This window comes from Oncorhynchus kisutch, linkage group LG4 (genome assembly GCF_002021735.2).
Source record: "Oncorhynchus kisutch isolate 150728-3 linkage group LG4, Okis_V2, whole genome shotgun sequence".
NCBI lineage: Eukaryota > Metazoa > Chordata > Actinopteri > Salmoniformes > Salmonidae > Oncorhynchus > Oncorhynchus kisutch.
Genome location: NC_034177.2, coordinates 62,465,713 through 62,478,301, shown reverse-complemented (window position 1 = coordinate 62,478,301; position 12,589 = coordinate 62,465,713).

The following is a 12,589-nucleotide window of genomic DNA, read 5'->3' as shown; positions in this document are numbered from 1 at the left end:
TTAGACCAGAGAAAAGAGTGCCTCCTACTGGCCCTCCAACACCACTTCCAGCAGGATCTGGTCTCCCATCCAGGAACTGACCAGGACTAACCCGTCTTAGCTTCAGAAGTAAGCCAGTAGTCGTATGCAGGGTGGTATGCTGCTGGACAAAGGATCTTTGGGACATCTCTACCCTAACACTAACCTTAACCCTTACCCAGTGGTGTAAAAATACTTTAAAGTATGACTTAAGTATATTTTTTTGGTAGCTGTACATTACTTTTACATTTACTTCACTACATTCCTAAACAAATGAATGTACTTTGTACTCCTTACATTTTGCCTGACCCCCAAATGTACTAGTTACATTTTGAATGCTTAGCAGGACAGGAAAATTATCTAAATCACACTTATCAAGAAAACATCCCCGGTCATCCCTACTGCCTCTGATCTGTCAGACTTACTAAACGCAAATGCTTTGTTTGTAAATTATGTCTGAGTGATGAAGTGAGCCCCTGGTTAACTGTTAATTTAAAAAAATCGAGAAAATTGTGTCATCTGGTTTACTTAACATAAGGAATTTGAAATGACTTTTGATACTTAAGTACATTTTATCAATTACATTTACTTTTGCTACTTAAGTACATTTCAAACCAAATACTTTTAGACTTTTACTCGAGTAGTATTTTACTGACTTCCACCTTTACTTGAGTAGTATTTTACTGACTTCCACCTTTACTTGAGTAGTATTTTACTGACTTCCACCTTTACTTGAGTAGTATTTTACTGACTTCCACCTTTACTTGAGTAGTATTTTACTGACTTCCACCTTTACTTGAGTCAATTTCTTTTAAGGTATCTTTACTTTTACTGAAGTATGACAATGGCAATTGGGTACTTTTTCCACCACTGCCCTTGCCTTAACTGTTTTAAATTTCAACTTCAATGGGGTGACACCAGATTTGGGATGTCCGAAAGAACCTGTTTAGACTTTTCCATTTGCTTTCCAAACTGTACATTTTGTCATAATTGTATTTAGAAATTTGTCAAAAGGCAAACTGACAGCCTTAACCAACCATAGAAATATAATCCATAGATGGAGGTTCCCGTTCAAGTCAGGACTGGCAGCCATTGCTAGTGTCCCCATGAGTTGAACAGTCAAATTGCCAGGGTTAGTGGTTCCAAAACTATAGGCTATGACTGTAACCCTGGTTCTCTGATACTATGAGTGAGGTATTTCACAGTGCTACGCAAACTTGGAATGTTCTTATACGTTTCCACTGAGCTTTGAACGATGCCGAATCCAGGATTAAACCTAGGAAAGAGATTATCTGCGTGGTAATCAGAACAATCTTTACTGTCTTTATTCTGAAACCTAGAAGTGCCAGTTGTTCCAATAATAGCTGACTCTGTTCTAAGACCTCTTGTTTCGATTGCACGCAGAGACAATAGTCTATGTACGTCATCAGCTGGAATGCCCTTCTCTCGGAGTGGAGCTATCGTTGCCTCCGTACACTTCGTAAAAACACGAGGTGACAGAGAGAGGCCAAAAGGGAGCACCAGAAATTCATAGATTAGCGAATCTGAGAAATTTCCTGTGAGGGGAGGTATGTGAAAGTAAGCGTCCATTAGGTCAACGGATACGAACCAATCGCCTGGGGGCACAGAATGTAGCAGAGCAGTGTGTGTCAACATTTTGAACGAGTAATTTCTCATGTGTCTGTTCAAAGCACGTAGATCTAAGATCGGGCGTATGCCGCCACCTTTTTTGGCCGAAGCAAGCACAAGTTACACCTGAAGCATGAGGACATGCAGCGAGTTGTGAACTTAATCAACAACTACGCAGAGGATATTGCAATATGTTACCAGGACGCCACTCAGGACACAAGGTTTGGTGGAAAGCTGCTGCCATCTCATGTGACAAAAGCAGCGGTGTGGTGCTTCTACAAGGAATCGATGACAACACTTGGTATGCAAAGCATAAACAACAAGTTGTTGGTCTCATATTATTTCTGTATTTTCCAGAGGTACATGTAATCGGGCTGTCTTCCTTCAGGAATCTGTCGAGAAAATTGCTGCCCCACATCTCAAGCACTAAGCCCAGGACAGACCTGTCAATACCTGCAGTTGTCTCTGGGGGGGGGCACTACTGAACCAGCAAGCAAAGACATCAGGATACATTAAAAGCTTTGATTTTGCTCAACAAGTAAGCAACATCTCCTCCTTTATAGTGATTAAGGAAATAATCTCAGCAAAAAACAGAAACGTCCTCTCACTGTCAACTGCGTTCATTTTCAGCAAACTTAACATGTGTAAATATTTGTATGAACATAACAAGATTCAACAACTGAGACATAAACTGAACAAGTTCCACAGACATGTGACTAACAGAAATAGAATAATGTGTCCCTGAACAAAGGGGGGGTCAAAATCAAAAGTAACAGTCATTATCTGGTGTGGCCACCAGCTGCATTAAGTACTGCAGTGCATCTCCTCCTCATGGACTGCACCAGATTTGCCAGTTCTTGCTGTGAGATGTTACCTCACTCTTCCACCAAGAAACCTGCAAGTTCCCGGACATTTCTAGGGGGAATGGCCCTAGCCCTCACCCTCCGATCCAACAGGTCCCAGACGTGCTCAATGGCATTGAGATCCATGCTCTTCACTGGCCATTGCAGAACACTGACATTCCTGTCCTGCAGGAAATCACACACAGAATGAGTTGTATGGCTGGTGGCATTGTCATGCTGGAGGGTCATGTCAGGATGAGCCTGCAGGAAGGGTACCACATGAGGGAATGAATGCCTGCAATGACAATAAGCTCAGTCCGATGATGCTGTGACACACCGCCCCAGACCATGACGGACCCTCCACCTCCAAATTGATCCCGCTCCAGACTACAGGCCTCGGTGTAACGCTCATTCGTTCGACGATAAACGCAAATCCGAAAATCACCCATAGTGAGACAAAACCACGACTTGTCAGTGAAGAGCACTTTTTGCCAGTACTGTCTGGTCCAGCGACGGTGGGTTTGTGCCCATAGGCGACGTTGTTGCCAGTGATGTCTGGTGAGGACCTGCCTTACAACAGGCCTACAAGCCCTCAGTCCAGCCTCTCTCAGCACACACACACACACACACACACACACACACACACACACACACACACACACACACACACACACACACACACATAGAAAATCCCTGCATATATATATATGTAACACACACATACATATATAAACTTAGTAAAAAAATAAACATCCCTCAATCTTCACACAATACCCATAATTACGAAGCAAAAACAGGTTTTTAGACATTTTAACAAATGTATTAAATTAAAAACTGAAATGTATTTACCCATGCACAGCTACTGCAAACAGTTTGTGTTTTACATATCTGTAACATAATTGTATTATTAGATAAATAGAACTACCAAGTTAAAATAATGTCTTTATTCTGAAAACCCCACACATAACCATGTTCTACCCAAAAACAATGAAAACAAGGGAGACCCTAGCTGTGTGTCTTTCCAAGACGCGACACAACATCAGGAAAGGAATTCATTACTTTATTCAGCACATTCTTAAAGAGGGAAAAGATCTTTGGATATAGGTCATGGGTATGTGACACTATGAAGTCTGAGGTGGCCTTGGACTAGGAGCTTCCTTCGCTTTTCCTGCATCCACAAGGAATTCGACAAGGTTTCTGCGTGTACAGAGGCAATAGATACAGCAATCACTATATTCTGTGCCTCAACACAAATCATTGTACTCAAGTATTCCTTTTTTCTGATTCATCAATTTTCAGAGTCATAATAGAGGGACATCACCGATCTTTAGTGTATGATGAGACAGAGCATGACAGTCAAAGACCTCCAAGTGTAGTCTGGCCGGACCATTAGAGCACCAAAACAAAGAACACCACAAAGTGGTATCTGCCCCAAAAGTAAAGAAGATGAGGGAGAGAAGAAGAAAAAAAACATTTACAAAGCTGGAAAAACGCTATCTGATATTTTTTGTGCAGTTATACAGTACGTCTCAATTTCGTCAAAGTGTTGACCTTGGGATGAACTTCCCTGCACACAAAAAAAAGGTGCTAAATAATTCCCCTATGGTTCGTTCCCATAGGGGAACCGTTTTTGGTGCTGTTTGTTCTGAACAGAACCATCATTTGTTTTCGTTCCGTTCCACTGTTACAACCAGCAAAATAAAAATTCGGAACCGGTATGAACCCACAATTTTTTGTATTGTTCCTTTTTAAACCTCTGAAATCTATAATTTTTTTGTACATTTAGCTCGATATTAAATTACTTCACCAATGGATATATCAGCTTGACAGGAGCGGGCAAGCTATGTACATGCACTGAACAGGTAAGTGTAGTGCGACAGGGGACTTTACATTTTTGCAGGTAAGGAGAGCACTGGGAATCTTGTTGTTATGACATGCATTATCTAAATTAGGTCCACAGAATTACACCCATGAAAGAACTATGAATTTCTTTTAATTTCAGAGAGTTGTCTTAACTAACATTGGACCAGAGCTAGCCCTTGATCATGACACTCAGTTCCATTGCATTACACATAATGTCGACTAGAGCTTTTGAGAGCTAGACCGGAGCTAGCTAGGCAACAAGCGTGTGTGTGCAGAATGGCACCAGAATTAAAATAAAACAAGTCTTACCTTTTTGTAGTTAATAAATCCAATGTGAAACGTGATAACTATATTATCCTTAACTAGCATTAAAAAAGTGAATCCATTGTTCTGTAATTAAAAATCTATTTTCCTCATTTCTGAATCACATTACAGGTTATAGATGTTAAAGGTTCTATGTAGAACCCTTTGCTTTACAAAGAACCCTTGTCTTTCAAAAAGGGTTCTTCAGATCAAAATGATTATTGGTAGAACCCTATCCCTCCTCAAATAACCCATGTGGAACCTTTTTTCCTAAGAGTGTATAAATTGCAAATGAAAGTACTGTATACAGTACAATTTAAGTATTTTAATGAGTCACTGGAGAGTTTATCCCTATGGTAAATCTCCATTTGGAGTACAGCAATTACTGGAGGTGGGAATTGATCAACAAAAAGGGTGTGGAGACTATTTGAGAGTTACTAATTTATCCACCAAGGATGACAGCGTACATTACTCTGGGCTGTGATAGATATGTATTCCCTTTGGTTTTAATTGAGATCGTTCAGGCAGCCCTTTATTGACACATACAATTACATATTAGAACTGTAATTTCATAGGATGTCTGTGGGCCCTATATACAGTGCCTTCGGAAAGTGTTCAGACCCCTTGACTTTTACATTACAGCATTATTCTAAAATTGATAAAAAATAAATAGACATTTAAAATTATTTATTAAGTATTAAAAATAAAAAACTGATACCTTATTTACATAAGTACTCAGACCCTTTGCTATGAGACTGGAAATTGAGCTCAGGTGCATCCTGTTCCCATTGATTATCCTTGAGACGTTTCTACAACCTGTGGTAAATTCAATTGATTGGACATGATTTGGAAAGACACAGACCTGTCTAAATAAGGTCCCATAGTTGACAATGCATGTCAGAGCAAAAACGAAGCCATGAGTTTGAAGGATTTGTCTGTCGAGCTCCGAGACAGGATTGTGGGTCGGGGCACAGATCTGGGAAGGGTACCAAAACATTTCTGCAGCATTGAAGGTCCCCAAGAACACAGTGGCCTCCATCATTCCATAATGGAAAAAGTTTGGAACCACCAAGACTCTTCCTAGAGCTGGCCGCCCTTGTTAAACTGAGCAATCGGGGAAGAAGGGCTTTGGTAAGAACCTGATGGCGTCCCACCTGGCCAACATCCGGTGAAATGGCAGAGTGCCAAATTAAACTTTCATAAAATCACAAGTGCAATACATCAAAATAAAGCTTAACTTGTTATTAATCCAGCCAAGGTGTCAGATTTCAAAAAGGCTTTACGGCGAAAGCAAACCATGTGAATATCTGAGAACAGCGTCCAGCATGCCAATGCATAACAAATCATTTTCAATGAGGGAGTTGCGACACGAAAGTCAGAAATAGCGCTATAATATATGCCTTACCTTTGAAGATCTTCTTCTGTTGGCACTCCAAAAGGTCTCAGTTACATTCCAAATGGTCCTTTTGTTCGATAAATTTCTTCTTTATATCCATAAAAACTCAGTTTAGCTGGCGCGCTTCAGTCAATAATCCACTCGGTTTCCATCGGTCAAAATGCATAGAAAATGATTCCTAAACATTACCAATAAACTTATCCAAACAAGTCAATCAATGTTTATAATCAATCCTTAGGTACCCTAATACACAAATAAACAACAAAATTTAAGACAGAGAATCGTTATTGTCTTTACCGGAGATTTTTTTTAAAGGACGCGCTATCTCGGCCATGCGCATGGAAACACTACAGCCAAAATGGGAGCCCTTAGAAAAACTACTTAGTCTCCCTCATTTTTCCAAAAACCAGCCTGAAACTCTTTCTAAAGACTGACATCTAGTGGAAGCCCTAGGAACTGCAATCAGGCACGATTTCGCCCTGTTATAAAAGTGCCAGCCATTGAAATCAGTGGTAGGATGACATATTTTTTGGGGGGGGGGGGGGGGGGGGGGGGTTTGTCCTCGGTGTTTTGCCTGTCAGTTCTATTAAATTCACAGACATTATTGTAGAAACAAACTTTATATGTGTTTTCTATCAATTATATGCATATCCTAGCTTCTGGGCCTGAGTAGCCGGCAGTTTACTTTGGGCACGTTTTTCATCCGGACGTCAAAATACCGCCCCCTATCCCAAAGAAGTTTTAAAGTGGCCAGACAGAAGCCACTCCACAGTAAAAGGCACATGACAGCCCGCTTCGAGTTTGCCAAAAGTCATCTAAAGGCTCTCAGACCATTAGAAACAAGATTCTCTGGTCTGATAAAACAAAGATTGAACTCTTTGGCCTGAATGCCAAGCGTCACATCTGGAGGAAACCTGACACCATCCCTATGGGGAAGCATGGTGGTGGCAGCATCATGCTGTGGGGATGTTTTTCAGCGGAAGGGAATGGGAGACTAATCAGGATTGAGGCAAAGATGAACAGAGCAAAGTACAGAGACATCCTTGATGAAAGCTTGCTCAGAACCTCAGAATGGGACAAATCTTTCCCTTCCAACAGGACAACAACACTAAGCACAACGCCAAGACAACGTAGAAGTGTCACCGGAACAAGTCCTGAATGTCCTTGAGTAGCCCAGCCAGAGCCTGGACTTGAACCCAATCCAACATCTCTTGAGAGACCTGAAAATAGCTGTGCAGCAACGCTCCCCATCTAACCTGACAGAGCTTGAGAGGATCTGCTGAGAAGGGAGAAACTCCCCAAATATAGGTGTGCCAAACTTGTAGTGTCATACCCAAGAAGACTCAAGGCTGTAATCACTGCCAAAGGTGCTTCAAACAAAGTACTGAGTAAAGGGTCTGAATACTTATGTAAATGTGATATCAGTTTTTATTTTTAATAAATTAGCACAAATGCGTAAAAACTGTTTTTGCTTTGTCATTAAAGGGTATTGTGTGTAGATTGATGTGGGGAAAAAACAATGTAAGGTTGTAATGTTTTCAATTTTTGTTCATTATTAAAGCTGTAATGTAACAAAATGTGGAAAAAGTCAAGGGGTTCTGAATATTTTCTGAACACACTGTAAATATACACACGATCATTTTATAAATAGTATAATTGCATGATATGATTGCATTTAGCTTCCCCCGTCGCACCAGGGTGAAAGGTTTTGACAACTAAAGTCGTGCTTCACTACACACTTCACTGCTTTGATTGGTGCAGCTAAACCACAAGTGTCTACACTATAATGAACAGGCACCAGCAAAGTAACATTCAAGGAACTTGTTTAACTATTTTTTGTTGTGCAGTTGTTACATTTGTGCTGTGTTTCGTGTCCGATGCGCTCAGGGTGTTGTTACGTGTAATATCAAATCAAATTTCATTCGGCACATTCTTCGTAAACAACAGGTGTAGACTAAATGTAAAATACTTACTTACGGGGCCTTCTCAACAATGCAGATAGAAAGAAAATTGAGAAATAACAGAAAGGGTAAACACCTAATAATAAATTCACAATGAGTAACGATAACTTGGCTATATACACAGGGTACCAGTACCTCGTGTTTATACGGAGCAGTCTGTGATGGGATTTCACTTAAGTCTTCTGAAAGGTGTCATGAATAATGCTGAATCTTGTTAAACACGTACATTTTTGAGATTTGCCCCATCTAATATTCTTGTTGGCAAGAATAAGGTATTATTCAACCATTGTTTATGGCCCATGGATCTCTGAGAAAACGAAGACAAATGTGATTCTTATTCACTCTGACTTTTCTATGCTTTCCACCCAGACCCAAATAGTCTATTGTAAACAGAAATCTCAGCATCTTAACCGCTACATCTTTTGTCATTAGCCCAAGTCTCTGATTGCTGTAAACAAAGATGGCTCATTAGGAATGGAACAGTATTTTAATGTGTTGATAAGATTTGATTTAACAACATAGGCCTTTTCCTTCTGCATCATATACAATGCTCTACTGGGTGTAGTTTACATAGGAGACGAATGGGGCTTGGCGTAAGCTAAAGTGACATTAAGATCTGCCAGGCAGAAATTTGGTTACAGGCAGGATTTTATACAGGTTCATTTTCCAACGTTTGACCTCAAACTCACCTATTACTCACCTCAGTAACCTACTCATTGTAAAAACACAGCTAAAGCATCTAAAAATGTATGTTTTTAACACTTCATTGTCCTATTTAGGCTTTACCAGAGCTGTACACAATAAGTGGGGTCTTTAGATACTTGACATTTGCGAGTCTCCCTTTGATATCAGTGAATGATTCACTAAAACATCTGAGTTTTAAATACAGCCTATAGCCAATTTCCGGTCAGAAACTCTTTCTCCATCGAGGCTTCCAGAATGTTCTTTCATGGTATGGTTTTCTCCCATCTCTCCTACTGCAACACCAGCTGGTCACAAGCAGGAGGAGAGTGTCATGACTGTCCTGATCAGGTCAGGTTACAGGAGACCACAACCCTACAGATGTCATTTTTGTATTGTTATTAAAGGTTAACTTCTTGGATATAGGGGGCGCTCTTTTAATTTATGGATTAAAAAATGTTCCCGTTTTAAACAAGATATTTTGTCACGAAAAGATGCTCGACTATGCATATAATTGACAGATTTGGAAAGAAAACACTCTGACGTTTCCAAAACTGCAAAGATATTGTCTGTGAGTGCCACAGAACTAATGCTACAGGCGAAACCAAGATGAAATTTCATACAGGAAGTGCCCCAGATTTTGAATGCGCTGTGTTCCAATGTCTCCTTATATGGCTGTGTATGGATCACGAATGAGCTTAGACTTTCTGTCGTTTCCCCAAGGTGTCGACAGCATTGTGACGTATTTGTAGGCAAATCATTGAAAGATTGACCTTAAGAGACTACATCTACCAGGTGGCCGCTTGGTGTCCTCCGTTGCAATTATTGCGTAATCTCCAGCTGCGTGTATTTTTAGTTTGCTTCGAGGAGAAACACAGCTGCCATGAATGATTTGTCATCGAATAGATATGTGAAAAACACCTTGAGGATTGATTCTAAACAACGTTTGCCATGTTTCTGTCGATATTATGAGGTTAATTTGGTAAAAAGTTCGGCGTTGTAGAGACTGCATTTTCAGGTTTTTTTCTTAGCCAAACGTGATGAACAAAACGGAGCGATTTCTCCTACACAAATAATCTTTTTGGAAAAAATGAACATTTGCTATCTAACTGAGAGTCCTCTCATTGAAAACATCCGAAGTTCTTCAAAGGTAAATGATTTTATTTGAATGCTTTTCTTGTTTTTGTGAAAATGTTGCCTGCTGAATGCTAGGCTTAATGCTATGCTAGCTATCAATACTCTTACACAAATGCTTGTGTAGCTATGGTTGAAAAGCCTATTTTGAAAATCTGAGATGGCAGTGTTGTTAACAAAAGGCTAAGCTTGTGAGTGAATATATTTCTTTCATTTAATTTGCGATTTTCATGAATAGTTAAGGTTGCGTTATGGTAATGAGCTTGAGGCTATAATTACGCTCCCGGATACGGGATTGCTCGACACTAGAGGTTAATAGATGACGTTATTACGAAAACATTGTAACGTGAAGAGTTTTCCTAGTATATGTTTGATGTTTATACATGGTACGTTGTGTGGAAAATTTCCAAACCAAAGGGAATATTTTGGTAAAGATGAAATGTTAAGTTAGTTGTCTAAAATTGGGTTTGAGTAAAATCTAGACCTTGCCTCATTAACTTGGTACGTCCAAAGAACTGCCCTGAAGGCGGTTACGCCCACTTCTGACCCAAGGGTATAAAACCTCTGAGTATAGAATTTACAGACAAGACTACGTGACCCAAGCTGCAGCCAAGGTCTAAAAAGTAAACGAACCAAGAACGCAAAACAAGTTTGAAGACAAAGAAATCCTTTTCTACTCAAGCTACGGATGAGTAGCTGTGTCTAAGCGGGTGAATTCAAGCCGGACCCCCTTAGCATCCAATCCCAGCGAATCGTGGTATCTAAAAGGTTTCATTCCTATGCTGTGAGCTCTGAGCTACAGAGCTGTCTGTCCTCAGAAGACCCCTTCCATAGCAAGGGTGAGGGAACAGACTCCTAAGCCAAAAAGACACTGACATCAGGAGGACGATCAGAAAGGTGCGCCGGAGAGGTGCGTCATTGAGCAGCCTGAACATTCCCCTGAACGGTCCACGCAGAGAATCGTCGGAGATCAACCCCACATAATTACATCATTATATTCTGACCCATAAGAGTGGCAGTTTGGGGCAAGGCTAGGGTTAGAATAAGCATAGCTGACAAATTCACCCAAATTTATATTTCTCTCGTGTACTTTCTCTTTCTCTCTCTCTTTGAAATCCCCTATTTTGGGTAACACGCGCCATAGTGTGTTGTCCCGTTATACTAAGTTCTAATCAATAGCTGTTAAGGGAATTTTTATCAATGATGACTAATTATGTATACATTTCAATCAGGACTGACTAATCAGAATACTATTATGTTACTGTATATGTACTAATCAGAATACTTTTCTGTATATGTATGAGTTTTCTTTCTTGATCCCAGTACTGAATATAATGTGTGTGAATGTGGTCAAGAGTTAGAACAATGACTGTCTGTTCCTTGGTAGAAATGAATGAACGATATCTTCAGACTGGCTAGAATGCTTATCTACACGAGAAGACCTTGGCTCATAAATTATATTAAATTGGTAGGGAGACAGATATGGGAAGGCTTGAGATACAGCCTTTGTACTGGAACGGAGATTGCACGGGTTGGTGCTGAAACTAATGACGTCATTTTCAGTTTATAACCTGTGGTAAACTGTATCGTGTTCAGTACTCTCATGAATAAACTCTGCTGGTTGACTTTAAGACTGGGCTCTGTCCATTATTATAGAATAAGGGTCTTACAAATCCTTATGAATTGACAGAGTGTTTAATTTTAATTGGGTATTAAAACAGAGAGCAATTTAATTCCTTTAATAATAGCCTATAATGTGTTTTGTCTATATGTATCTTTTATCATCATTTTAGCTTTTTAGTAAATAAATATTCAACTAAGATTGGTGTGGTACGAACTCATTGGTGAGACCCGGGTCCGTGCAGATTCACGGGCTATACGACGTTCAGATCGAGATTGGTAGAGATAACTGGTTAATTAGCGGCTGTTGTGAAATCGATATTCTGATATTCTTTGAGTTAATTTGGGAAATAGAAACTCAATAAAAACTAGTTTTCCCATGGTGCCCCAGGTTAATGACTTAATAATTGCTTGATTCAGATAATCACGCAATTAGAAACTTGTAATCATTCGATGAACAACATTAACTAATACAACGTCACGACAAGAGGATCATCATCACTTGATTTGCTATTGCTAACAAAGTTGATAGTAAGTATTGTCATTGAATACTTCTGTAGTGGCTTCCTTTCGTCTTTACCATAGCCACTGCCCAAGCCTGAAGCGGGGTTGTTTGGTACGCATACAGTCCACACTCAAGGTTTCCAAACAGCCAAACATTCAATGACATCCAGGGATATGGTGCAACAAAAATGTTTATTCTTCTTATATCTAACAAATAAATTATTCTCCAATCAACTTAAAGCATAGAATACTTGATATGGAAAATACATATTATGACCTGTCTGTATGTCTGTATGGTCAAAAAACTATACATCTCCCTCCACCTTAGGCCCAACTTCCTGCCTTTATCCTAACACACTTACCACAATAGAATGAATAGGCAAGAGGGGAGGGGATGGGGCAAAAACTGAGTTACACTAACAAATGAATATATCTCAATCAGGTAAATATAAATCATAAAGGTACGTACCTAATATTTCATCATGTACATTGATATTTAATATATTTACACAAATATACATGGAGCTCCGTATGTTCAGTCTTTTATGCAAATATGTCCAAATCGGCTCTAACAACTTCTCTAACGTTACAATATCTAGTTAAACCTTTGAGATAGGGGGCAGCATTTTCACTTTTGG